The sequence below is a fragment of the Leiobunum rupestre genome, chromosome 10 (assembly GCF_980474605.1).
Source record: "Leiobunum rupestre chromosome 10, qqLeiRupe1.1.hap1, whole genome shotgun sequence".
NCBI classification, from domain to species: Eukaryota; Metazoa; Arthropoda; class Arachnida; order Opiliones; family Sclerosomatidae; genus Leiobunum; species Leiobunum rupestre.
The window spans coordinates 56,594,998-56,622,890 of NC_143393.1; the positions used below are offsets into that span (position 1 = coordinate 56,594,998).

Genomic DNA, 27,893 nt, shown 5'->3' on the forward strand with positions numbered 1-27,893 from the left:
TGAAATTTTTGGTCGCACAGAACTAAGAAAAGGGAAAATATCCACACATTGTTTTTAGTTTTGGTTTATTGAAATGTGCACGTCTGCAGTCATAAATCATTACAAATAAACAATGTTACATAAAATAAGATTTTAGGTACCTCTATAATCTTAAAACTTCCATCACATCATAAAATTTCTAAAAAATCGAGAAAGGGGACCGAAATGTTAAATCCCTTGATTTTTATCTTGGAGTGCCGCCTAGTCGGTTTTAGCCCGATCTGTCCAGACCGGCCGTGTTTCTTGTTACTTAAAACCCGGCACAACCCGACTAAACAGCAACCCTACTTTTATCTCGTGCATAGGTAGTGTCCCAAATAGATGTATATTGGCAGCTATATAAATTCTATTTAAACAAAAAGACAAAATTCAATGCGCTCGTAGGATTTTTGCACTGGTATGAAATTTATGAAATCATATCGAGCCTTTTCAGTCGCTCTTTTCAGAGAATCTTTAAATCAAACTACCCGTTATAAATACAATTTACCTTTCTTAGAGCCTTGGAATGGTTTTTTCTACGTTTTCCCTCATATTGAATAACGAAAATCTTACAAAAAACAATGAAAATTTACCTTATAAAAAACATGTTTAAAACAGATAGTTTAAAACGTTTAAAACAAATTGGTGTTTGTTTAAAATAATTGTTTTAAACGTGTTTTAAACACTTGTTTTAAACCTTTTGTTTAAAACTTGCCAACCCTGTTCCAAAGGAGACATTTCAATCGGTTATACGTTTTAAGCTACGGCGAAAGATGTTAAGTTCAGAGAGTCGGTAACGACACCAAGGAGTAATTAACACAGTACAAAACATCAATCCGTTCTCCATCATCTCCTAAGTTCGTCTGCTAAGCTTGGCGTTGCGTTACCAGGCGATATTTAAAAAGTATCTCGCCGGAGGAATATGAAAATATCCGACTCGGTTAATGCTTCTTATTTTGATTGGCTTTTCAAGCAAGCGTTTTCTCTTAAGAGGAGCAACGTCTCATAATTAGGGCATTTAGGCATCGCCGTGGATTTAGGAAAGTTGAGGCAATTTAGAATAATTAAAACCAGCATTAATTGAAATAATTAATATTTTAATTAATGCTGGTTTTAGTGGTTTTCGGTACGAAATTATTATTACATCCATATCATTTGGTGGCTTACAGCGTGAAAATGTTTAAATGTTGTGCTTCGCAATACAAAAATCGTTGTAATTTTACAAAAGTTTAGTTTAAAATGGTTTAAATCATTCTAAGCGCCTGTTTTACTAATATTTTTCAATTCTTGGTGCAGTGGGTAGTCAGGAAAAATAAGTATTATATTGCGAGCCTTTTGGTTCTCTTTCGTTTCACTATGCACCATTTATTTTTGCACGATTTTTGTTTCCATTTCATTAAGCACAATTTAACAGGTTACGATTTCACTAGTTTCGAATTTACGATATCACAAGGTACCGTTGCAGATGGCCCACCGTGTATTATAAGAATGGGGCCGGGGACGCCAATACTTAGTTTGCGGGTCTATTGGTTCTCGTTAGTCACACTAGTTTGAACTCATTTTCGTTGGTGGAATAGGAAAAATTTTGGCTATTAAATAACGACTCTTCCGAAGAAACAAAATACTCGATTATTAATAAGTGATCGCTATTGTATCGACTATAAACGTTTGTGTTTAGTCGTCATACCCGTTGCACCAAGAATATCAATTTTTTTTCTAAAAGAAGCGCTTACGATATTTTACTATTTATGCGATGCTTCGTCGGTAAATAAAAATAAGGAGCTTTACTCATAACGACACGACGTCATTAACAGGCGAAAATAAGTTCGTCTGCTGAAAATAAAGAAAGTTCATAATGTAATATATTTGGAATACACATTTCAATAAATTTCAACCAAATTAGTAAAATTAGGCGCCGCAACATCATATGATTTGATGACTTTCAAAATAGTTGGAAAATGTCAATTGCAATTTCATAATTTCACAGAAATTTAGCAATATTTACTTGATTTTAGTTAAATACAAAGTTTTGAAACAATTTCGAGAAATAAACTTCATGGGGCTGAAAATGGAGACACTTACACTCTTTTGACTTCCCATGTAAAATCCGGTACGAATATTTTGTAGTTAATCATGTTTTTGGTAAGACAAACATTTATTAGTTACTCTTCGTTATGGCAATTCAAAACTATATAGACTCATCGTGTACCTTATCGGTCGCTTATTTTGCCATGAGCTCTGGGACTAATAGACATGTGGTCAGAAATTTATATACCGGTGCTCCACGCGAATCAAAAAGCCTACTACACCGGTGGTCTCATCAGAATGCCCTACGCCAGCGTCAACAAGCCCGGACAGGTGAAAAACCCAGCATGGGTAGTAGAACCGTACTACTGATGGTCTCACCCTCGACGCCAGTCACTCATCCCGACAAAACGCGCAGCAATGGGTCGACCAGCCCCCATTTCGCGCACAGCTGTGGGATAGAGAGCGGATGCTATAGCAACTCCAGCCAGCACTCCACCTACGGAGGTGGAGAGCCAAGCCCGTTGGAGAGAGCTCCTCAAGGGGAACAACGGGCGCACAGCTGGCACCGGAAATCCCGGTAGGACTCCAAAAGGCCGGAAACAGGACCGCCGTGCCCTCATACGGAGGCCCGCCGCCCCACAGCAGGCTACACAATCCGCCAAGGCGGCCAGGTTTCCCAGACCCTCTCCGTTAACCTGAGCCGAAGCCCAGTATCCAGCCCCTACCTGACCGAAGTCGGAGGTGGAGATAGGACCATTTGATCATAGCTAACATCTCCCAGTGCACACCGCCCATATGGGTTACAAGAGCTGGACCCCGACTCCCCGGTAAAGCCACCAGTTATTGCACATCCTGACCCATTAAGGCCCGGACTAATAGACGCTAATCGTGCTGCTCGCAGTACCCATTACGTCACTAGGTGTATCTTTTCGCATGCCCTACGAAGTGTCCGCGGGTAAGAGTCGGGCCGATCTTTTTTATTAAACCAGCCCCTTTGAAAATGGGCCCTGCCCGACCTCGTTTTCACGCGATGTTTTTCTCGATTCGAAGCTCCAGAAAACGGGCGAAAATAGTGATGGCCGCCCGGCGAAGTCTATTTCTGCCTGACCAAACAAAATGCCAGGAAAACGGGTGATTATAGCTCAAGACTTACTGGCAGATATTTTGGCTCGTTAATTTCGATTTCAGAAAAACGGGTGAAAATAGTGGTGCCCGCGCGGCGGACACTTTTTTTTGGCCCGTTAATTTCGAAGCCAGGGAAACGGACGAAAATAGTGATCGATAAAGTTACAGCTAGTTTCGCCTTAACTGTATGAGAATCATAAAAAACGGGCCAAATTAGCTGCCACACACCTGAAAACGGATATTTTCGACCGGGAAACGGGCCAAAATAGCTCAAGACTAATTTGGCCAGGATAACGGGCCAAAATAGACACAGCCAAATTTTTTTACAGTATCTTTTAAGGAAAGCTTCATTTTGCAAACTTGAGAACTTATAATAATAATAATAATAATAATAATAATAATAATAATAATAATAATAATAATTTTATTAATAAGGTGGATATCTTTGTAAATTTTTTATGGCTGGGCTAAGTCGGTTGATCGACTTTTAGCCACGCGAAATCACAATATAACAAACAGACAAATATATATATTTATATAAATCAACTTACAACTGGCGACTCAACAACCTTACGGTTAGAATATTACCCGACATTCTAAGAGTGGAGATTAATTTTATTTCTTGTTTTTAATAAAAAAAATTATGTACGATATTGATTTGGCCTGTTTGGCTAAAAATTTAAAAAAATTCTTTAAAATAGAGTTTAATTTTAATATTTTAATTAATCTTAGTGTAATCATGTTGTTTTATTTGCAGAAAATCATTCGGACTTGCTTAAGAACATTGACATGAAATATTATTTTATTTACTACGGCTTCTCCATATTTCTTGTTCATGAAATTTACAAGGCAAATCTTTCAACCAGTTTTGTTGTCAGCGAATATTGCAATGTAGACACGGTGGACGACGCGATTCGCAACGATCATCTTTTTCCGATTGCATGTAAAAGTGCTGACGTAAATAGTGTGTTAAAGGTGGGTTCACTTAATATCTTGAAACAATATTTTTTATCTATAACTTTAACAAATTAACGAATTTAAACGAAACATTGACGTAAAACAAAAAAACATATGTAATTCCTCGGAGATATTTCTATTTAAATAAATTTTATGCCACTTGACCGACAATAGCAGGACTTTAAAAATTATGCAAATGACTAGGGCCCGTTTTGAAAATACGAGCTTGTATAAGAAGATACTTGGGGTGTTAATAGATAAATACTAATATTTAAAGTGTTTAACGAATTGTTCTTAAAGCGTTTTTTTTTCGAAGTTGCGGGTCCTCGATACTTGGCCGTCAAAATAAAAATACAAGCTTAAAAGTGAAGTCCTTTATTATGCCTTGATCCCAATTGTTTTCATTTACTACCCATTATTTTATGGAAATAGGCAATTTACTATCAAAAGTGACTTATTTATTTAGAAAAAGGCTACTAGTACTGGTAAATTTAGATAAAAATTAAGGTCTTTGATAATGTCAACCGAGTTACAATTTTTATTATTGAAAATGGCTCTTTGTAATAATTTGACATTCAACGTACATTAATAAAAATAATATTAAAAGTACATACATTTCTAAAAATGTCCACTTCGAGCTGTGACACGGCATGCACGCCGGTCCTACGAAATATTTTGGAACACGTTTGAAGATTCCGGGCATGTTTTGAATAATGCCCCGACGTCAATTATCCTTCGGCGTAGGTTGTGCACGATGTCCTTGAGTCGGCCGAGGAACTGGCCTCTCTAGACCAATTAACCTCAATAGAAATGTCCAATCAAGCTAGTCCCTTATTTGCTGACTGAAATGTGGTGAAGATATCTACGCGCCTATATAAATAAAGGTTATCCATATCTTATGCCGCGCCCGTTACCGAAACGAGAAAAAAAGATTATCCTAGATCAGATTAAAAGTGGGGAGTTGGGAGAGAAAGCTGGTAGTTTATCCAAAACAAATCTGATATGAGAAACGGTAATCTGTTTTACATATTCAGGCATAAGTAAGAAGCCCTACACAAGACAACTTTGGCCGCGCAATTTGAAGAAACAAAATCATTTTACTATCAGTTCCTTTTAATTTTTTATTGATAATTTCAGAAATATCCCAAATACTACGAAAAAATTCAAGCAATAGAGAACAAATATTTGAAAAAAAAAAATTACCGATCAGCAGTGTTTAACAAGTTTCCTAGCGTTTATTTCACAAAGAATCTTCATTTTCTTATGTACTGTGATCAATATGACAAAGATATTAAACTGCATCAGGGTCAAATTTTCAGTACTAGGTTTTCGGGAAATTTTATGAATAATCGGCTGTCAACGGAAATAACGAACTTGTACTTTAAGAGGTAAGGTAGTAGAAAAGTTAAGTAGACCACTTTAGAAAATCCGTTTTCTATGACGTTCACGAATGAAAACTTTAAAAGTAGGATAAGGTGAAAAAATATGAATTATTAGCACAACAGAAAATTACTATAAGATCTTTCGTTTCAATGAGTAACAAAAACGCAATTTCCCAACTTACAAAAAACGTAACAGTTTTAACAGTTTAATTTAGTGTTTTAACGTAAATTCGCACAATTTTTTCATATACCAATTAAATGAAATTTAAGATACGCTTTTAGAATAAAGCTTTATAACAACACATCCATGATCGCATATTTGTCTTGAAGTAAGGCAAATGTTTTTACCAAAACAGCCCTCTTTCTAACATTGGGTGTAGTATATTCTTCTTTTTCGAATTATGATTTTTCATGATGCATAATTTGACTTACGGGACAGACCAAGTGCTGAGGGTTACGGTAAACCCTCAACATCGAAATAGCAAGATTTCCACCAAATGATCACGGTAAACGTTTTATAATCTTTTTTCGAGTCCACCTGCATAACAGGCAGGCGTTCTTCCACAGAACCAACGACGCCTTCTTTATTGTGCAGATATTTACTTACTTGGTTGTAACAAAAGTTAATGCTACGTAACACAATTTCGAAGTATACTAACGTTATCTGCTCTCGTAATATTGTAAAGATAATTAGAATATTCCAATTTGCGATAGTATCGAGTGGGTTCCCTTACGAAAATGGTGGACCAAAATTTGATCCAAATTTCATAAAAAATTGCACAAATCAAACGGGGATCCAATTACAGACTTCTCTGGATTAAATTTTGGATCCAACTGTTATCTATTTGGGATCCAAGGGTCTTGATCCAATGAGAATTGGATCCGTTCGGGATCCAATGACTATTGGATCCAGTCGCCATTTAAAGAGGATATTTGGATCCGGTCTGGACCCGCTCTTGATCCAATTAGATTGGGATCAGCTCTTAATCCAATGAGAATTGGATCCAGTTGCGATCCAATAAGATTTGGATCCGCTCTTGATCCTATGAGATTTGGATCCAAGTGGCATTCAAAGACATTTGGATCCGGTCTGGTTCCAATTAGTTTTGGAACAGCTTTTGATCCAAAGAGACTTTTATCTGGTCGGGATCCAAATATATTTGGATCCGCTCTTGATCAAATTAGATTTGGATCCAGTTGGGACCAGTATTAAAAGTACGGAATCAGGGTGGTTATTAATACTTTGAAAAATAGGTAATTTAGTGGCATGAATTACTTTTAAATACATGTAACATTAACAGCCGATACTACACTTAACTGTGAGAGCAGGAGATTAAACACAGTATAGCACATAAGACAATTAATCATAGCCAAAAGGACGAGAACGTCGCCAGTTTACGTGGAAAAAGTTCTTACATACATAACAAATCATGCCAAGAAACGATTAGTTACTAAAATGAAAAGCTAATTTTTAGGCCAACAACCTACGATATCTGCCACACGTCGTCTACTTTTGCCTAAAATAAAGAAACTGATCAAAAAACGGCACGTGCATCACGTGCTCCAAGTGCTCAAACCGCGGTAAACGAAAATAATTGAGGTAAATATAACATGAAAATTAATAAAAACAATGAATTATATTGGCCAGAACCGAGTGTAGTCACTGCAACTTTGAGAAGTCTGACTATTAGAGATGCGACTAGAAGGTAGAAGGCAGGGAACAGACCTAAAATAAGACAACGCGTAAACCAAACCACCCAAACGAGGCTATCTTTTATAGCATTTTTTACTTACCTTGGGCGTTACTGAATAATCCGCCGGTTTCAAATCAGCGTGTGGTCCATTGCAAAAATCGTTCTAGTTACATTCTGATTTCTATGCTGTAGAGTTTTATCAAAATGATGCCAGTTGTTCGATAAATTTAACCATTGAAATAAAATATTGTTCTGGCGGTCTCTAATCTCCTATCGCCTTCTGTAATTATGTTTATACCATTGATTTGGGAATATATACTCTAGATTCTTGACAACTCAATTGATATCCGCTATGGTGTCACGGTTGGGACCACTTTCTAGAAACACTTACGGCGGCTGTCATTTATCATTATACGGTGCCGTCATCGATTTTAGAAATAATATATTTAAGCCACCGGCTTAAGTTATTTTCAGTGTTTCTAACCGCTGGCTGTGGATGACGACACCGTACAAGATTCCATACACGATTCCAAGAAAGTGTCCCGGCTAAATATCAATTAGATCCAAATTTGTTTCGAATTTTATTTGATCAAATTAATTTGGATCTAAATTTGGAGCTTATGCTATTTGATCAAATTAATTTTGATCCAAATTTGGAGCTAATGCTTTTGGATCAAAGCAATTTTGATCAAACTTGGATCCAGTTCTTAGTTAAAAGATTTTTTGTATCCAAATTTCATAAAGATTATTTGATCAAGAAATAGTTGATCATTATTTGATCCCTTAAGGATATAGCTTGATACAAATTGGATCCAATTTCCAAAATTGGATCAAGTCATTTTCGTAAGGGTTATGAACCAGCACCCTAATGCATGAGAAGCGGTGGTTTTGCCACATAACTACCGACGCTTACTAGGCTGTGCAATTATTTAGTTCTTTATTTGTAACGAAAGTGAATTTTACGTAACGTGATTTCTCTTCGAGTGAATAGGTGGTCTGAAACGCCACGCAGTGGGGCAAACTGAGCACAAGCCTGGCTAAATCAAAAAAATAAATCGCGAGTATAAATTTTATATACATTCATAATATTTTTTACAAACCACTGCACAAATTACGGGTGTCAATTTTTGACTGCAACGTTTTATTCTTACCCAGTCTCCTTAGAAGAAGTAGATTTTTTTTAGAAATTTTAAGTGACAGTTTTTGCATAGTTTTTGGTATACTTTCAGTCTTGATCTCCTAAATTCATTACATAATTTATGAGACGTTTAAACATAAATTCAGCTAAATTGAGTTAAATTTTTTAAATAAAGTTCATGAAAATTCATTATTTATCACAAAATCAATTAAAGCGTTTGCCGATATTTACGCGTTTTCAATTTTTGTAAAGATTTTCCAATAGATATATGAAATTATAAAGGGTGGCCAATTAAATAACGATCCAGGACGATTACCTCCCAAACCGTTTCCTGTTATAAATTAAAAAATTTATTTCACTTAAAACGTGTTGGGGACAAGTAAAAATGATACCATCGTTGCCGTGAGCCGTGTCTTCAAAGGACATTGAAAATTCATCTGGAGAGTAGTTAAATTTAGAAATTTAGTACGAATTATAAAGTTGTTCCTCATCAAAGTTTATGTCTGTATAGCTTTGGCATGCAGTAATTTGATAAATTGGAAGTAAAAAAATGTCACACTTAAAACAAGTTCGCCAACAACTAATTTGCTAAACTGTCTACAGGAACATTATGATGAATTGGACATAACATATGTTAGGTTCGATAAACATTAACCGTAAGATTCTTTTTAGCAAATTAAATATAAAATAGGTTGACTTTGAAAACTTTGAAATTTACCTTTAGAACCATCCAATTAAAAGTAAGTGCTCTTTGCCACCTTTTATGCTTAATGGGCTTTGCTTCGATTGTCGACAGTTCAGAATTATTTAGTTGATGACTAACTTGTTTTTCGGCTTCCAGTTGATTAAATTAATTCAGGACATCAGATTTGTTGACAAAAAATTTGGAACAAACTTTCCAAGTTACAGCTCTAGAGATAAATTTTTAATGACCATAAAGATATTGTTTAAGGTCATCGATGTTATAATTTTTAATTGTCCCCCAACACGTGTTTATTGTCACAAAACTTTTAAATCACTTTTTGTGATATTATTTTTGGCCAGGTTTGGACTCAATTTGCCCCACTGAGCGCCGTGTGGGAGAGGTCCTTTTTTGGTTTACTAACTGGTCTATTTTCGCCCTTTTAATGGTCGAAAATTACCAGGGATTCGTTAGCGATACTTTGATTTGTAAATTTCATGAAAATTGAAATAAAAATCGTTGTTTTGAAAAATGATTTATTTTCACAGGCAACAAGTTTAAATCACAAAGTTATGTAGTGCACTTGAAAAGGTAGAAATAAAGTTCGTTATATAGTATTTTTTAAGTTAAAAAATATCTAAACTTAGTCTCACTAGCCCCAACATCTCTCTCTTACCCAATTTAGTTTACTACTGAGCCAGAATCTTAATTGCCCCCATTGATTGGAGATGTTTTGTTTTATAATATTTTCTCTTTTGAACAAATGTTTTTTAAATTATAATTGTAGGCTACTTGCGCAGAAGAAGTTTCTTGCCAAATTTTTACTTTCCACTTTGAGTCTGTTTACAGATATAAAACAATAAAGTTCAAATTTTCAAAATGTGGGTCACACTTACCCCACTTTTCCTTAAATAAAAATTTATCCGAATAATACCCATACTGCTTTCATTGCGTACATGTACATCTTCCAGTAAAACTATTTATCTATTATTGTATTTAAATAATTTTTTTTCTTATTAGAGCGGAAGAAATATTTTCGTTTGGTTTGCTTTCAGCAAAGCGTTTGTGGCGGAAGAAAGGATATCAATGTTTTAAGAGGTTGAATATCAAATCACCGCCGCTAAAATTCAATCCTATATCTTTCGAAGACATGGCATATTTCTTTTTTTTCTGCGGCATCTTGGAATATCCTCGTGGTCGTTCAGTGGCTCGTGAACGTTTTTCTTTTCTTCAAGAAATGCTCCAAAGTGTACGTTAAAAATGTTTGGCGTTAGAATTTGTTTTTATGTATTTATTATAATTTGATATAAATTTAATTGGTTATAAATTGAAACCCACGAATCTTATAATTAAATAATTGCATTATGGGACGCACACTTAGCTTTGTGAAAATTTCAATTCTAATTTTTAAATGTAGCTCAAATTTCGTAATGTTTTATTTAATTCGAGAAATCGTAATAGTTTATCCTTGTTGAGGAAGCTTATTTTTTATTTGTCTTACGGGTTCTGCGGGAAAAACGTTGGTCAGTGAAATGGTTCGCCATCAAAAACTTTTTTAAACATGTTTTATAGCAAATTATTTCATTTGAAAACACTTAAATGATTAAAGTTTTGTTTAAAATAAACATATTCCACCCAAAAACCATTCGGATAAAAATTGCAAGGTCCGTTAATCAAAAACGTCACGTCCTATATTCTTCTAGGCCCTAAAAGTAGTGAAATCAAATAAAGGGCAAGATCTGTAATTATATTCCCATAAACGTCATAAACTGGACATATTTATCGACAAGTGATGTGCTCTGAAGTAATATGCTTGACCTGAGTGTTTGTCTAAGTTAAAATCCTTTGTACAACCATAAAACATTTCAAAGAGAATGGCTAATATTAGAATCGCATTGTATCAAATACACCTTTAAATAAATTGGTTTGAAAATTTTCAACAGTTCTTGGGATGTTCGCAAAGCATTCTGGGAAAGAAAGAAACACACTATTGTCTGAAAATGCTACCTCTCGCTCATGCGCTAGAACGTATTCTTAGCTTAGCTGTAACGATTCTAATGATACAATATCAGTTAAATAATTTACCAAGTTAATTAAAGAAAAAGGTCAAGAATTAATTCCTAAAAACGATATAGAGGGCAGCATTACCTAACAACGGGACCATTTCAACCTCCCGACTTTAAAGTTTTCTTTCGTTCTCGCAAAACGTGGCCGGGCTTGTTTATTTTATTTATATTGGCATATATTGTTTAGATCGAAATATATTATCTACTCTGTTTAGATTTACTCTTTTACCTTAAAAGTATACAGAGGCGTAGCTAGGGCTGGGTGGCCGGAGCGGCTACCCCGGGCGCCGTGGGCGTGATAGGGTATGGCGGCACCAAAATTGGTCCATAATATTATATTAGGGGGTGCCAAAATTGCAGCTCGCCCCTGGCGCCATTTTCTCTATCTACGGCCCTGAAATTATAGTAAACTAATTTCAATAATCAGAGTCAACATAACTTGGCAGTGAACTAAACGTTGGTATGTGTTTAATTCTTGTCTCGCTCAAGTACCACCTTGGCCAACCGAGACTAAATAAAAACACTCGATAAAAATATTGAAACTGTCCGTACTAGTGGTGCTCGAACATTTCTGTACATAATCGATAGGTGGCGGTGCGACTATTGAAACGGGCAAATTACTGAAACACAAGTTGTTGACTGCAGTGACGTTTTCACCTAGAATCAACCCCCAAACCTTTTGCATTAATTTCTTTAAATTGCTGGTCGCTCCGCTTTATTACTTCTTATGTGTTTATAACTCCTTGGTTTCGTTACCAACTCGCTAAACTACATTTGTCGCCGTAGCTCAAGAACTATACACGATATGAACCTCTTCTTTGGAAGAACACAATGCGAGCTTACTTCGAAACTTTATACCAAATTGCATTTAAATCGGTTCAGTTGTTTTTACTGTAAAGTGGTCTGCGAATTAAATAAAAAAATTAAGCCTTACTTTGCCTCATTACTACGAAACGTCGCCTCAACTCTGTTCGATGTCGCGTTCCTGTAACCTTCCAAATGATACATCACTTGTTTTGATACGACCTATAGTATTTGATATACGAGGGGGTAAAATCAGCTTCATTCTGACTCGAGATAATAAAGCAAGTGCTCGGGTAGGTGCTCTACTCTATACCCGGAGCTTGCATAGGGACAACCGTCCCTTTTATGGTATATTGGTTGAGAGCCTAATTTAACTTTGAGTAATAAAAATCAGCCGGTCTAGTGCCTAAGACACTACTACAGGCCTAAATCACATTGCGAATTGTAAGGCCTTTCGACCTGGAGGCGCGTTTTTCGCTCTAGAGCTAATCAACAAGTCTCTACACTTATTAGTACTGCTATCCTCAGCAAGTATTTAAACTAAAGGCAAACCAGTGGAGAGATAAATCATATAATCTAAGCTATACCCACTGCCACGAAATGTGATTAAACCCGGCTCCTCCCGCTGCGAGAAGAAAGAACTTAACATTCCACCACCTCAGTAATATGAACAAATAAATGAAATCAACTGTCCCATAGTTTAAAACAGGTTTCGTAAATATAGATATCGGTAATCATATAAAAATAATGCGAAGATTTAGAAAGTATTGATTTAATTCACTTATTATTAAATGATATAGCTCACAATTTATCTTTTAAAATCAATTGTTGTATTTGAGTTTCGCTTTCAAGTAAACATTGTTTTTTATATAAAACTATTTATTTAAATATAATAACTTTTTACCTGATGAACTATTTGTGGTTTAGCCTTGGTCGCGCCAACTACTGGCGTGCTTATATTTGAAACCCGTTCGCTCTAACCCTTTCTGTAGGATTAAGCCCATTCGACCGAAATTCATCATTAGGCTTTATTTTAATTGAAAATATTTGCATAACATGGGAGAACGTTGATAACTAGTTAAATAATCTGATATACATTTTTTTAACGTAAGGGTACTTCAAATCTACCGCTCTATAGGAAAATATAATTATTAAAAGTTTACAGGACCGTGCTTTAATCGGGCGGCCGTCCAAAGACCTTAAATCAATATAAATTCATATACACTTTCTGCCTAGGTTCACTAAATTTATAAACATGGCCCTAAATATAAGTTCTAATAAAAACTGTTTTAGTTGTATTTTTCTATTTTTAGACAAAATATTTTGACCGTGTAATTACGTACATTGTGTGGTATCTGTTTGGGTCATATTGTATAGAGAGCCAAAAATTTTACGTAAAAAAGCCGTAATCACCACGAAAAGGCAAATCGAAAAGTGGTTAACTTTTTCCGCCGTAAAATATGTTACGGTCAATAGGAAATAAGCATTTTAGGTGGCTACATAGCGTTCATTTGTTAAAGAAAGATGGTTGCTGAAAAAAGGAGAAATTTCAACCGCGTGGTATTAGAAGACTTTATTGAAAAAGTAATCACAAGATACAAAATTGGACAAAAAAATAAGACAGATGACATAAAACATTCTCTAACGAGGAACCCGGCGGAAAAGTGTTTAAAACGAAAGCTGCGTTGCACTGCAAATGAGATCCGTTTTGTGAGATATTCAGTTGCGCGTGGCTCGCCAGACGCTTCGCGAATTCTTCACCCTATCACGTGGACCAAGGCTTGGCTTGAAAAAGTTATATATTACCCTGGTATTTTTAACAAAAAGGACGTTAATTATAAAGACTGGGTTTAAAAAACGATTTGGCAAGCTAAATGATCTTTGCTTAATCTGGTAGGTTAGAATTTTAGAAAACCTATAAGGCTCGCCATGTATTTATTGTGAGTTTAAAATATAAAATGGAAAAAGTGTTTCTCAAAATATTAGAGGAAAGCCGTACTTTTTTATTTTTAGTTTAAATTTTCTGACCATTTCCGTTAAATTTTTGACGTATTTGCTCTAGGCTTTATTTTAAACGTTCTACCCGACCAATTCAAAAACGGTATTCACGAAAAAAAACGAAGTAACAAAAAAAAAGAAGCATCAGTCGTTTATTACGAAAAAAAGTTATTTTGTATACAACATAATTGTATTTTATATTGTATAGCACAAAATTTATATATTGCACTGTATATTTAATATCGTACAATACAATATTTTACATTTTATACATCACACCGTTATATATCAAAATGGTATACATCACAAAGTTGATAAATTGATCTGTATTGCCCTATATTAGCGACTAATGTAGTTTAATCGTAATAGAACCATAACCGCTGGGGCACGAATGTATCTTAAATTCTTCGAACACCTTCTCGCTTTGGCATGCCGCATTTTGCTTGGGATAAAATACCACAGTAACAAGATTTCAGCTAGAAATTTTAAAGATAAACTGGTTACACTCTTATGAAGCAATACAATAAAGGTTTTTAACAGATTGATTTATCAGTCTTTTTGCTATCGAAACTCTACGAAAAAGTCAGAATTGCTATACAGTACTGATGATGATATATAACACCACTTTAGGTTACATATTATATATTACAAAATGATCAAAAAGTTCCATATTAAAATGTTTGTATTACTTATCTATATTAAATAAAAAATGCTTTAATCAAAGTAGTTGAGAACTATGAAGGCACAGATAATTTAAATGTTTTAGGTTTAAAGAGTTTTGTTTTAGGAAATTTCAAAACCGAAATATATTTCTAAAATAATTTCCATCGATTTTATCACCTTTTATATATTTTAAAACCCTTCCCTTAAATTTGAGGCTTGAGTTTGAAACTGTTCAGTTAACAGAAAAATTTAAATTGTAAAGGAGAACGTGTGTTTAGTTATGAATTTTTTCTATTCTTATCGAAATAATTAAGCCAATGATTAAAATCATCATGAATAAAATACTAGGGCTGTATGAACAAAATCCAGAAAGAAAAATACAACAATACGAGAAAGGCGACATTGCCTAATACGGCACCATATTTGTCAAAATAAAAGCTTATTTGTGGCACCGACCTCTCGGTGTTAGATGTCTGTGTCCTCTCTTGGAGGACTAAATATTTTAATCAAGTATACTTGTTTTATTTTTCCAGGGTTCTGGCGTTGATTTTCAATGCGATAAATTAATAATAAGCTAGGCTAATACCCAAGGCACGACCTTGGGCCTAAAGCTTGGTTTCCACCAACGCGCGTAAGAGCGCATGATAATGTTAATTTTTTTTCACGCGTCAAAAGTTTGCCCGTGTCAAAGTTGAGTGTCGCTCTTTGACGCGTGCTGGTGGAAACCAAGCTTAAGTCATCGAGCGAATTTTAAAGCCTTTTATTCAGGTGGCCGGGTTACGATTTACGACGTCTCCTACGTTGTTATAACTAGCTCGTGCAAATGTATTTTGCAGATTAGTTGTCAGTACTCGTAATGAGTTACAACCTAACTTATTTGCTTTTTTATAGGTTAAATTAAAAATGTATGAATATAAAAGAAATTAAACAGTTAAAGGAGTTGGTAACGTTCTACGTAAGCTTATTATCTAAATGAATTTAATTGATATTATATAATCATATGCTAAATTCTATTTATCATAGTCTGCATTTTTTTAAACTTTTAGTTTTAAGTAGAACTATGAATTAACCTCATTAATCCATGGTAGAATTACACATAACAACATGGAGCTGTATACAGGGTGTCTCAATTTGCTCGATCAGGTCATTTTTCTCAAAATGTATTTATGCTAGGGTTCTGAAATTTTCAGGGTTTATTTGTTAGGTATGCAAGGCTTTGGTTACTAAATTTCAGAAAAATCGAACGATTTTGTGCCGTTTTGGAAAAATTATTTTTTCACCGGTAGGTGTCACGCAAAATGTTTCAATAGAAAAGTTGTAGGGCATAGTCGAAAGTGTAAAAATAATTTTGCTTCGGTTGAAAAAGACCTATTTTTCACTGAGTTTGGAGGTCGGGGGAAAAACAAGTTGTACTAGCAGGCAATAGCCTTTATCGTAAACAATCGTACATAATCACAACACACATGTGAATTTATTTTAGGGAACTTATGCTTTCAGCTATGTAGTTAATAATCAGATCTGCAAAAAGTTATTGTTAAAGAAAATTATTACTTTCAACACCTAATTAGACCAAGTAGACAAAGTCCACGTCTTCCATTTCGACGTGGTTACGAGTAAGATCATCAAACCAAGATTTGTAGACCAAAAATTACGCTTCTTTTTCTTTTGTTGTTTTTAACGTGAAATATCAATTGTCCGAGTAGTATTTAAAACATTATCTCTGCTTGGCCGATTGATGTCCAGTATGCCTCTTTACACTCGAGATCAGCGCGCTCATATGCTAGAATTATTTTACGGAAAAGGTCGTCGTAATGCTACTCTAGTAAGTCAGTTATTTAGACGAAGATTTCACAATTGCAGACCAAGTCATACGACGGTTCTTAGAGTGGTCCACGACTTCGGTATATTTAACCATAATCTTTCAAATATATTCAAGTCTTAATTGAACTGAAGAGTAATATTTCATAAAAATAACTTACCAAAAGAAAAAAATATAGCGGGTGAGGTTCCATCCTTCCATTTAATATCGGTTACGGTGTTTATGTATTTTTGTAATCTGAAGCAAGCGATATTTCCGACGCGAGATCATTATTCGCAATGCACCTTACCGAAAAATTGCCGTACGATTCGGTTCTTCAACCCACTTTATAAACATATGAAGTGTTATCTTCACCATGTGAATAAATATGATTCACTAAACGAAAATCGTGCACTACCACACGCCAAACAAGGTTAAGTTAAAAATCACCCAACTTGGGGTAATTTTTAACCAAAATCTGGGTCAGTATTGCACCTACCAAGAAACTTGGGTAAACTTGAAACAGCCCAAGATGGGGTTAAAAAATACACATGCTTGGGTCAATGGAAAACTACCCAAGCGGTTGGGAAACATTTTAATAACCCAAAAAATGGTCACTTATTTAATGACCCAAAATTAATAGTTGTTTTTTATTTAACCCAAAAAGTTTAGTCAAATGAGTGTTTTGCCGAATTTTGTGGTTAATAATTTCATTTTACCCCAAGATGTGGGAAGTTGAAACTACCCAATTGTATGGTTAAAATTGGACATTTGACCAAATTAATTGGCAACATCTACAATTAAGGCTACTACCTGGGTATTTATAATATATATATGTATAGTGCCCTGCAATAGTTACGGCCTTGTCAAATAACGTTTTTAAGAATTAAAATTGCATCGTGCATCTAAAAAGTAGGCATTAACTTTCGAAAATAAACCGTAAAAACACTATTTTAGTAATTTAAATATACAATAATAATTAGCAAACTTATGGAATTTGATTTTAAACTCGAAATTTCGACCAACAGTTTTAAAACTATGAAAATCTTATCACATTGTTTTACACGAGTCCGAAATTTTGGTCTTAAGCTAAATAACAAAATCTCCAGAAATTCTTATCGTTTCCATTCAATATAATGTACCGCTATATCTCCCTCAGCCCTCTCTTTGTTTACTCCGTTAACCATAATTGTTATCTCTCAATCCGCAGAATTGGTTATCGCAAGATTCTCTGCTTTCCCCCTTTCTACCCTCCCCAATCCCCAGAATTTGTAATAGCGACCGTTCACTATAATTTCCACAATCGCTAGAAATCGGTTTTCCCCCATTCGATATAAATCGCAGCAGTTTGCCAGAATTAGATTTACCTCTCCGAAATACTTCATGTACCCAAAATTGGACCGCAAATTGTTTCTTTTTAGGGGAATCTCTATAGGAGTTTAACAATACAATAAAGCTAAAAGGTCCAGTTTGGGGTACTTTTGGTCCGAAATGGGGTACAAAGGGCCGAAAATGGTGACTTTGGTCGCTTTTAGGTTACATCGGAAAAGCAGTTGGAAAAACGAAGATACGTTATTTTTCCACCTACCCCCAAACTCCATAAATTTATTCCTATAATTTCTAAAGCGGTTCTAAGTTACTTAAATTTAATTTATTTTAATTTTAGAACTTTGTTTACGTAAAATTGTTTCTTTAACTCATTCGACATTATATATAATCCGTTTAAATCGTAATTTATCTATATAATTGTAATTAAATCGATCTTTTTTCTAAAGGGATATATAATTTCATTTAAAGGGTTGAAACGAACTACCTTCTGCAACTTGTATAAATAATTTAATTAAAAGTTCTAACTTACGTATTTGTAGTGTCTAACAGCAGTACCATCTATCACATGAGGGAAGTCACAATCGTCGTCGTCTTCTTCAGGTACAGGTGAGATGCATTTGTCAGCGACAGTAGTTGCTTTTGGCGTAGGTGGAGTGCCCCATTCATGCGAGAGGTACTTTTTTTCAGATGGTGAATTATCCCTCGACGGACAGCGTGGGAAAAATATGGCATGTTCAAGTTCTGGTACGTCTCCTGATTCCCAGTTGCCTAAGATTCCATGGCACTTGTAACATAGTACATCATCTCCATGTTGAATGTAGTAGAATCCAGCCTTCTTTAGCGACGTGTGGATTTTTCCAGTGAAGAAACGTTTCAAGTCGATACGTTTCATTTTCCATAGCTGATCTAGACACAATATGTTCTATTGTTTCAAATGATACATTCACTTAGCCTACATGCTAAACCTAAATTTATCACTAAGCCTACTAAACCAAATTTTATTAATATAATATAATTCTCAATATAAACGCTTTTTCAATATGCAAATTGTTTGGAAAATTGTGTAAAATATATATATAGTTTACTACAAAATAAAAATAGTAACTTACTTTCTACGCTAATCTTACCCCTTACAGGACCTAATTTAGGCCTAATTTCCTGTCTAATATATAAAAGAACACCTAAAAATTTCATTTTTAATAGAGTAAAATAATGTATGAAAATATAAACTTACTTTTTTTTCTCTTTGACGGTCGGAAATCCTTAAGCCTATGCCGTAAAATAGATCCGACGAACGGCTCAAAGCGGAGCAAAAACTGCGTGACCTTCAATGACAATTCCCTAGGACTGAAAGAAAGAACGCTATGTGACGTGTAGAAAAGGCTCTTAAGATTAAAATTTATTGAGATAAAGAATTGATTCCCATGACTACACTTACTGACGTTATATCAGGAGGACCTCTAACGAGACTTTTCTGGACTTATTATCGTGTGGAAAAAACCATTGCTTAAAGTTCAGTTATCTTATTAAACGTGCGCGCGCACGGAAAGATGAACGAATCACGTGAGAATTGGTACTATGAAATTCTACGTGTTAAAAATATTACACTGGATTTTATAATATCTAAGCCCAACGGGGTCTCGATCGAAAAAACGGTTTAAACGAATTTTTGGATTGCCTCCAAAATTCGTCTGCTGCTGACGTCACCCAGATGAGATCCCAATGATTTTCAATAGGATCTCATCTCAGTGACGTCACGATGTTCGTTAGCAACGAAGTTACCAACCTTAGCCCTTAGCAACCACAGCGTATCGAGGCAACCTTTTATAGCCTAAAATTTACTAACCTTGATCTAAGCCTACATGCTATGCCTAATTTTCTCATTTTAAACGCTTTTTCTAAAATATATAGAAACTTACTTTTTTTCTCTTTGACGGACGGAAATCCCTAAGCCTATGCCGTAAAATACATCCGACGAACAACTGAAAACGGAGCAAAACCTACGTAACTTCCTCGACAATTCCCCAGGACTGAAAGAAAGAATGCTATGTGACGTGTAGATAAGGCTCTTGAGATTATTCCGAACTAATAATAATCATGTGAAAAAACCCATTGCTCAAAGTTCAGTTATCTTATCAATCGTACACGCACACAGAAAAATGAAAGTCACGTGAGAATCGGTACGTCACGGGAAACAGGGGAAGTGTCATCACTTGAGCCCTTTTATCAATGTTTAATTACGGATTATTTCAAAGTTTAGATGGCGCCATGGTTCTAAATACAGTAAGTCCAAAATAAAGTATGGTAATGGTATGCAATAAAGAACGCAAAACGAATTTAAAGGTTAATTATAGTAGTTGGATTTATTTATTTATTTTTTTTCGAATGCGTTGGTTCTTTTTCCTCTGTTCTCCTTCGTTTTTCAGTAGGAGAAGTAAACGCTACGATGTTGTTAGCCTCGAGTTGTGATGAAGAACTACCAGAGAATATAGCAAGAATTTCTTTTACTTCAGTATCTTCCTCTTCTGTCGTTTCTATCTCCCTCTTTTCGATCTACAAAGTAAAAGTAAATAGAAATGAAATATAAGGTTTCTTAGGAGAGTGATTAAATATTAATAGCAATAATAATAATAATAATAATAAATGGACTTACATTGATGTAGTCTTTAGAAATAGTACCAAGCTTTAAGAAAATATTTCCAATAGACGCTTGATTTGCTAAAAAAAACATCTATATAACCTTTCCCAGGGTTGAAACAATTTTCTGTTTAAACCAATTTTTATAATTACTAATAATTATAAGTTATGTCCTAAAGGAAAATGTTTTTCCTTTGACAATACTATTTTTAACTTAAAACCTAAGAATAGTTTTAGTTACAGACATCAATTTTGTCTTCCATTTAGTATAAAAATAAAAGAAAAACTACAGCTGATCAAAATGAAAAGTCCTAGACGATGTTCAACGTTTTACTTTTCAGAGAGGTAAAGAGATGAGTGAATAAATTTACAAAGGATACTAGCATTTTATACTAAAATCAGATATCACTTGAGATATTCAATTCGGTATCAGTTAGAGGACCAGAGAAAATTTTCCATATACGTAGCGTAATAGAATTAAATTAATTTTTTTCCCATTTTAATAAATAAGATAAACGTGATAAATAGTAAAACCACTTATTTTTCAATCAAAACACTTTGGTAATGTAAGTGTTTTTCTGAATTAGTATACAAACAGACTCCGCCATCCAAATTTATTCATTCTTTTAGTGTCTCTAGAAACGTAGAAGCAAAACTTCAATAGATTTCATGAAACATACTTGGTAAATATACTTATTTATATCTCTCTTTTTTTCTTAGTAGTATAATTTATCGTAGAATTAAAAATTAATACCTTGAATTTAAATTTGTTTTAATGTATGTAAAAAGTTAGTAGGCTCTTTTTCTATATTTTATTCCTTCTATTTGTATAGTAAATGGACCATATTTCCTTAAAACTGTTATCAGGGGAAGGAAACTTTGCTCAACGAAAAACTAAATAACGATAATAATTAATTAATTTATTAAATAACGAAAATATGTCTTAAGGTAATAGAAAAATAAAACAAGCGATTAATTAAACATTAAAAATAAATTATTATCAATTTTATGATTGTTAAAGGATATCGATTATGATCAATGTTTGTACTACAGTGTTCATATCCGAAATGAAGTTAAATGAAATAATTAAGTAAACAAGCATAAATTTAAGATCGCCTTTCATCCAAAATATCTACATTCTAGATAAATATACAAGTTCTTGGAAATATGAGACGTTTTTTTTTCAAATATAAGCAAATTTTATAGCTTATTGTCATTGGTTCCATAACAAAAACCCCATTGTAACGTAATAATGGCTACCTCTATCTGTTAACTTGTCAAGATAAGATATGCGTTAAGTAATGTGTTTACTTCTATATTACGCTATTTTAAATACCATTATTGGCTCAAGTACATACCCTAAAAATAATATAGCAAATGTGGGTGTGTGTATTGACAATATAATTACCAAAACAGTAAAAAAAGAACCTTGTTTAGTGTTTTACGATTAGAAATTTATTATCAATGATCGTTATCTAGTTATCTAATCACATTATATGCCATTTCTTATCTTGATAGGTTTACAGATAGAGGTAGCCATTATTACGTTACAATGTGGTTTTTGTTATGGAACCAATGACAATAAGCTATAAAATTTGCTTACCTTTGGGAAAAAAACGTCTCTTATTTCCAAGAACTTGTATATTTATCTAGAATGTACTAGCGCTATTAGATATTTTGGATGAAAGGCGATCTAAAATGTATGCTTGTTTACTTAATTATTTCATTTAACTTCATTTCGGATATGAACACTGTAGTACAAACATTGATCATAATCGATATCCTTAAACAATCATCAAATTGATTATAATTTATTTTTAATGTTTAATTAATCGCTTGTTTTATTTTTCTATTACCTTAAGACATTTTCTCGTTATTTAGTTTTTCGTTGAGCAAAGTTTTTAGTCTATGATTAAATATATCCTAAATAATTTGAAAAATGTTATTCTTTTTTTTTTAAATTATGCGATTTTATATTAAAAATAATAATTTATGTAAATTTCAATATTGAAATATTTATAGTAATAAAAGGTGACTATTGTAGAAATTAAATAATCGATGATGAGCGATAAACAGTATATAAAACAGTTTTAGGGATCCCTAACGCCATCTAGAATTCGCAATAACTCGTTATATAAATATTTTGATCAAATAAAATTATAAAATTATATATTTTATTATAAACGAATAAAAAATACAAATTAATGTAAGGGCTATGTGAATTTTTCATTGTATAGTACTTTTGAGACCCACTCCGTCAAAAAAATGGCATACCAACACGTATTACATGCAATATTATTAAAAACAAGCGGACGGAAGTGCATATTTACCTGGTTTTTCTGGGTAAATTGTCCAAAATGGAATGCGTGTATACCGTCCCTAAAACAATCTTTGAACAATTTGGGATATTTTTTTGTAAGATGAGTTGAAAATGATATGCCAATTGTAATAAACTTATAAATTTAGGAATAAACTTCTATATTATAGAATAAAAAAATAAGAAATAAATAGACAATTGATATTTTTTATTGTTATTCACAATTATCGTTATTTATAAAACGAATTACCGTTCTATCTCGAGGTGGTTTTAAATAGTGACAACAACCCATGAAATCGAACGCCTCACATTCTTCACCACGACGACTACTCTTCGATCCTCTTCGTCCACAGTTCGTACACCTTAGGTGTGCTTGAAACACCTTAATTAGGTGTCCAGGGATGCAACGGGTATAGGTATTATATCGACGGAAAATTACCGCAAGTTTATAATAACCACATTCTTTACCCCAGCAAAAGTAGAGTGATCCTCCTCTTACATTCAGTTCTTCAGTATTAGTATCGCTGTGAAAGCAGACCATAGATTCAGATGAGCCTACGTACTCTTCCCCTGGTGTCAGTTTTAAGGACATATGGTCCAATTAGTATACAAATAGAAGGAATAAAATATAGAAAAAGAGCCTACTAACTTTTTACATACATTAAAACAAATTTAAATTCAAGGTATTAATTTTTAATTCTACGATAAATTATACTACTAAGAAAAAAGAGAGATATAAATAAGTATATTTACCAAGTATGTTTCATGAAATCTATTGAAGTTTTGCTTCTCCGTTTCTAGAGACACTAGAAGAATGAATAAATTTGGATGGCGGAGTCTGTTTGTATACTAATTAATCACTCTCCTTAGAAACCTTATATTTCTTTTCTATTTACTTTTACTTTTACTTTGTAGATCGAAAAGAGGGAGATAGAAACGACAGAAGAGGAAGATACTGAAGTAGAAGAAATTCTTGCTCTATTCTCTGGTAGTTATTCATCACAACTCGAGTCTAACAACATCGTAGCGTTTACTTCTCCTACTGAAAAACGTAGGAGAACAGAGGAAAAACAACCAACGCATTCGGAAAAATAAATAAATAAATCCATTTACTATAATTAACCTTTAAATTCGTTTTACGTTCTTTATTGCATACCATTAACATATTTTATTTAGGGCTTACTGTATTTAGAACCATGGCGCCATATAATCTTTGAAATAATCCGTAAATATATTGATAAAAGGGCTCAAGTGATGACACTTCTCCTATTTCCCGTGACGTACCGATTCTCACGTGACTTTCATTTTACTGTGTGCGTGTACGATTGATAAGATAACTGAACTTTGAGCAATGGGTTTGTTTCACATGATTATTTTAATTTCGGAATAATCTCAAGAGCCTTATCTACACGTCACATCCCAGCAAACACAAATCGTCCCTGGGACGTCCCAGCATGGTCCATAGAGCCCAGCTTGGTCCCGTCCAAAATTCGTCCTACGGGTCGAATAACGGACGTCCCATTTTAGTCCTCGTAGTACCAATTTCACGACATCCGATATTCAGCCCAATCGACGTCGCATGGATCTCCACTATTCGTCCGAAATGTTTCGTCCATCAATGCTATCTAGAGGCGCGTTTATCAGCAATTAATTTTAATTTGTTTCACCTGTATTTGTATTTGAGCTGATAATGATTAATGAACCACAATTTATTAATTTTATTATGAATATTTTTATTTAAATTTACGAGTTTATTTAACGTGAATTAATGAAATTACGTGTTAAATCAAAACTACTTAATAATTTAATTAATTTTATCTGTTCTTAATTTTTATATTTTTTATATTATTATTTTCTTAATTTTTATTTCCATTATTTTCATTTGATGAATTATTTCTACAATCACAGCCAATTACTGCGAAACAGCTGATCTAAGTTGGCCGCGCTAAAGTCCTTTTAAAATATCTGGTAGCCCAGTTTGTAGTTTCTTTTATACGACGCCATTACTCGATAGTTTGGAATCGGTCACCATAAAGTCCATCATGCATTCTACACAAACTTTAAAGATTATAACATAGTAACTCTAGTATCGCTGATAATATATCATAAGAGTAAGTATTTTATTAAAAAAATGTTTGATTTTTTTAATGATTTTAATTCGATTTTTTTTAATGTGTCTTTTACAGAGGTAGGAAGAAAATATGTTTGATCAAAGTAAAATTTGCAGAGTATTCTCCGAAAGTTAAGGAAGGTTCACTGTTTTTAAAGTTCAGTTTGGACCTGTACATGTTTCAATTTAACTTTTTAAGTTTATTATTCATTACTCTCACTGAACGGTTCGCCAAAAGCTTTATTTTATACTGTTATATTTTATATGTTGAATTTCGAATTCCAAAAGTAAGATTTGCAGTGTATTCTTCGAAAGTTAAGGAAGGTTCGCTGTTTTTAAAGTTCATATTGAACCTGTACATGTTTCAATTTAACTTTTTAAGTTTATTATTCATTACTCTCACTGAACGGTTCGCCTAAAGCTTTATTTAATACTGTGATATTTTATATAGTTAAATTGTAATTCCAAAAGTAAGATTTGGATAATATATATATAATATATTATATATAATATATAAAATACTAAGATCCAATGGATGCGTAATAACATCAGGTCCTAATCAAGTTTGCGAATTGGATAGCGAAACTAGTCGTCACGTTTTAATAAAACGATTTCATTACGCATCTTGTTTTAATTTATTTTATATACAGGGTCTTTTTTTTTGCTCGGAAAAGTGTTTTTTTTTTCAAAAACTATTTATAGTACCGATTTCAAATTTGGAAGGTCAATTCTCTATACCGGGGGACATCAGTTTGAGAAATTTGAGCGTTTTCGGTAATGTTTTTCACCAATTTTGAAAAACTATTTTTCGACCACTAGGTGCGAGATAAAAAATTTCTATTATAAAGTTGTAGGCCGTCATCGAAAACCCTTAAAAATTGTTCACTCGACGAAAAACAACTTATTTATCAGTGAAAATTCGAGCTTGAAAAATTTACAAGTTGGTGAAGCCAAATTACGATTGTTTGAAACGATAATTGAAACCGAATTACCTAATCCAGTTGAAACTTTGGTTAAAAAAACGACCGGATTTAAAAAACACGAGGCTATAGGTGAATCCTAAACATGCATTGGGTATTTAAAGGAAAACTTTGGGAGATTATTATCAGTGTTTGATAATATTTCGAACAATGCCTCGTTATTCAGTAGCTGAGCGTACCGAGATAGTTGCCATTTACCATGGAGAAGCAGCGCAAAACCTTAGAAGAGTGACTGAAATCTTCGCAGAAAGACATCCAAATGGAGCACCATCTGTAAATACAGTAAGACGAGCAATTCACGATTTCAATCAATTTGGTAACTTGCAACCTAGGTTTCGCGGATTGGGTCAACCGGATTTAGACTTCGAGAACAATGTACTCGCGTACTTTGTGGCATATCCTCGTCACAGTTGCGCTAACGCCGCTGCTGATTTGGGTTGTTCTGCAAATCGTGTGTGGAAAATTCTTCGTAAGAATCGCTATCACCCATACAGAGCTACGCTCCACCAAAGACTAATTGACGGAGACCATCAAAGACGTTATGAATTTAGCAACTGGTTACTAAATGCTGTCCAAGAAGATAGACAATTTTTGCGCCATGTTTTGTTCTCCGACGAAGCGTCATTTTCTAGAGATGGGCCCTTTAATCATCAAAACAGCCATCTTTGGTCTGACATCAACCCACATTGGGGTTTTGAATATCATCACCAGGTTCAATTTGAACGGGTCAATGTTTGGGTTGGACTTGTTGGAAACCGTTTGATTGGTCCCTTTTTCCTGCCGACGAACCACAACGGCCAAAGGTATTTACATTTTCTACAGAACGAACTGAGTGACGCAATCGACGACCTTCCATTGGCTGAAAGACGTCAGTTGTGGTTTCAGCAAGATGGCGCCCCTCCGCATTTTTCCCGGCAAGTAACTGAGCACCTCAACAACGAGTTTCCTGAAAGGTGGATAGGGAGAAATGGTCCAGTGCATTGGCCAGCAAGGTCACCTGACTTAACACCGCTGGATTATTTTCTCTGGGGATTCGTTAAAGCAAAGGTATACGCCACGCCCATTGAAACTAGGGAGGAACTCATTAGACGAATAATCAGTGCTTGCCGAGACGTCACACCAGAAATGGTAGAGAAAGCGTTTGAGAACTTAATTGTCCGCGCACAAACCTGTGTTGCAGCCAATGGTGATATTATTGAAAATGTTTTGTAAAAATTTATGTGAATAAAATATCTGCATTTAAAAACCAAACGTGTACATTTTTTCAAGTGTGAAAACTCTACTACGTTTGTATTAGACTTGTTCCCTTTTCAATTATCGTTTCAAACAATCGTAATTTGGCTTCACCAACTTGTAAATTTTTCAAGCTCGAATTTTCACTGATAAATAAGTTGTTTTTCGTCGAGTGAACAATTTTTAAGGGTTTTCGATGACGGCCTACAACTTTATAATAGAAATTTTTTATCTCGCACCTAGTGGTCGAAAAATAATTTTTCAAAATTGGTGAAAAACATTACCGAAAACGCTCAAATTTCTCAAACTGATGTCCCCCGGTATAGAGAATTGACCTTCCAAATTTGAAATCGGTACTATAAATAGTTTTTGAAAAAAAAAACACTTTTCCGAGCAAAAAAAAAGACCCTGTAGATTAGAGATTATATATAATCAGGGATGATGTTCTGGCCCATCTGAACGAAACTAGTGAGAATAAATTTATAAGTCGGCTTTTTGATTAAGAGTTTTATAAATGTGTAAATAAAAACAAATGTTATTTTATTATTATTATTATCTTCAGACATGCAACTACAATCCTATATCAATAATAATTTTTATAATATATGTAATTTATATTATTGGGTAAACGATTAAATACTTCGATTAAATTTAATAAGAACCTTGGCAGATCTAATTCTTATTTATAAGTATTTTTTCATAACTTATCTAAATATAAATTTCTGTAGCACCTTAACACTTATATAAACTGACAACAGATGTCAATTCACTCCAATTTTAAAAGAAAACTTAATCGCATTTAAGAATTCAATAATGTTAAAAGCTCTGTCGTCTTAAGATGTTAAATATAAAACCACGCCAATTAAGAAATCAAATTGATGAAGGTTTGTATTAGATAATTTTGGTTACATTCAATTTATTTCATTTTGCAATT

The 27,893-nt window shown here is 33.8% G+C and overlaps 2 long non-coding RNA genes across 2 annotated transcripts in view; one reads left to right on the top strand and one right to left on the bottom strand.

The window, feature by feature from the left end:
• Positions 1 to 27,893, top strand: part of LOC149926251 (uncharacterized) — a 385,527-nt gene that overhangs the window by 125,443 nt on the left and 232,191 nt on the right. The gene's annotated exons all lie outside the window — the stretch shown is intronic.
• On the bottom strand, positions 14,174 to 18,492 carry LOC149926257 (uncharacterized). Its single transcript, XR_016477113.1, has 3 exons — positions 18,482 to 18,492; positions 18,212 to 18,383; positions 14,174 to 14,368 (listed from the first exon to the last, which is right to left on the bottom strand). It is a non-coding gene; the product is annotated as an uncharacterized LOC149926257 (long non-coding RNA).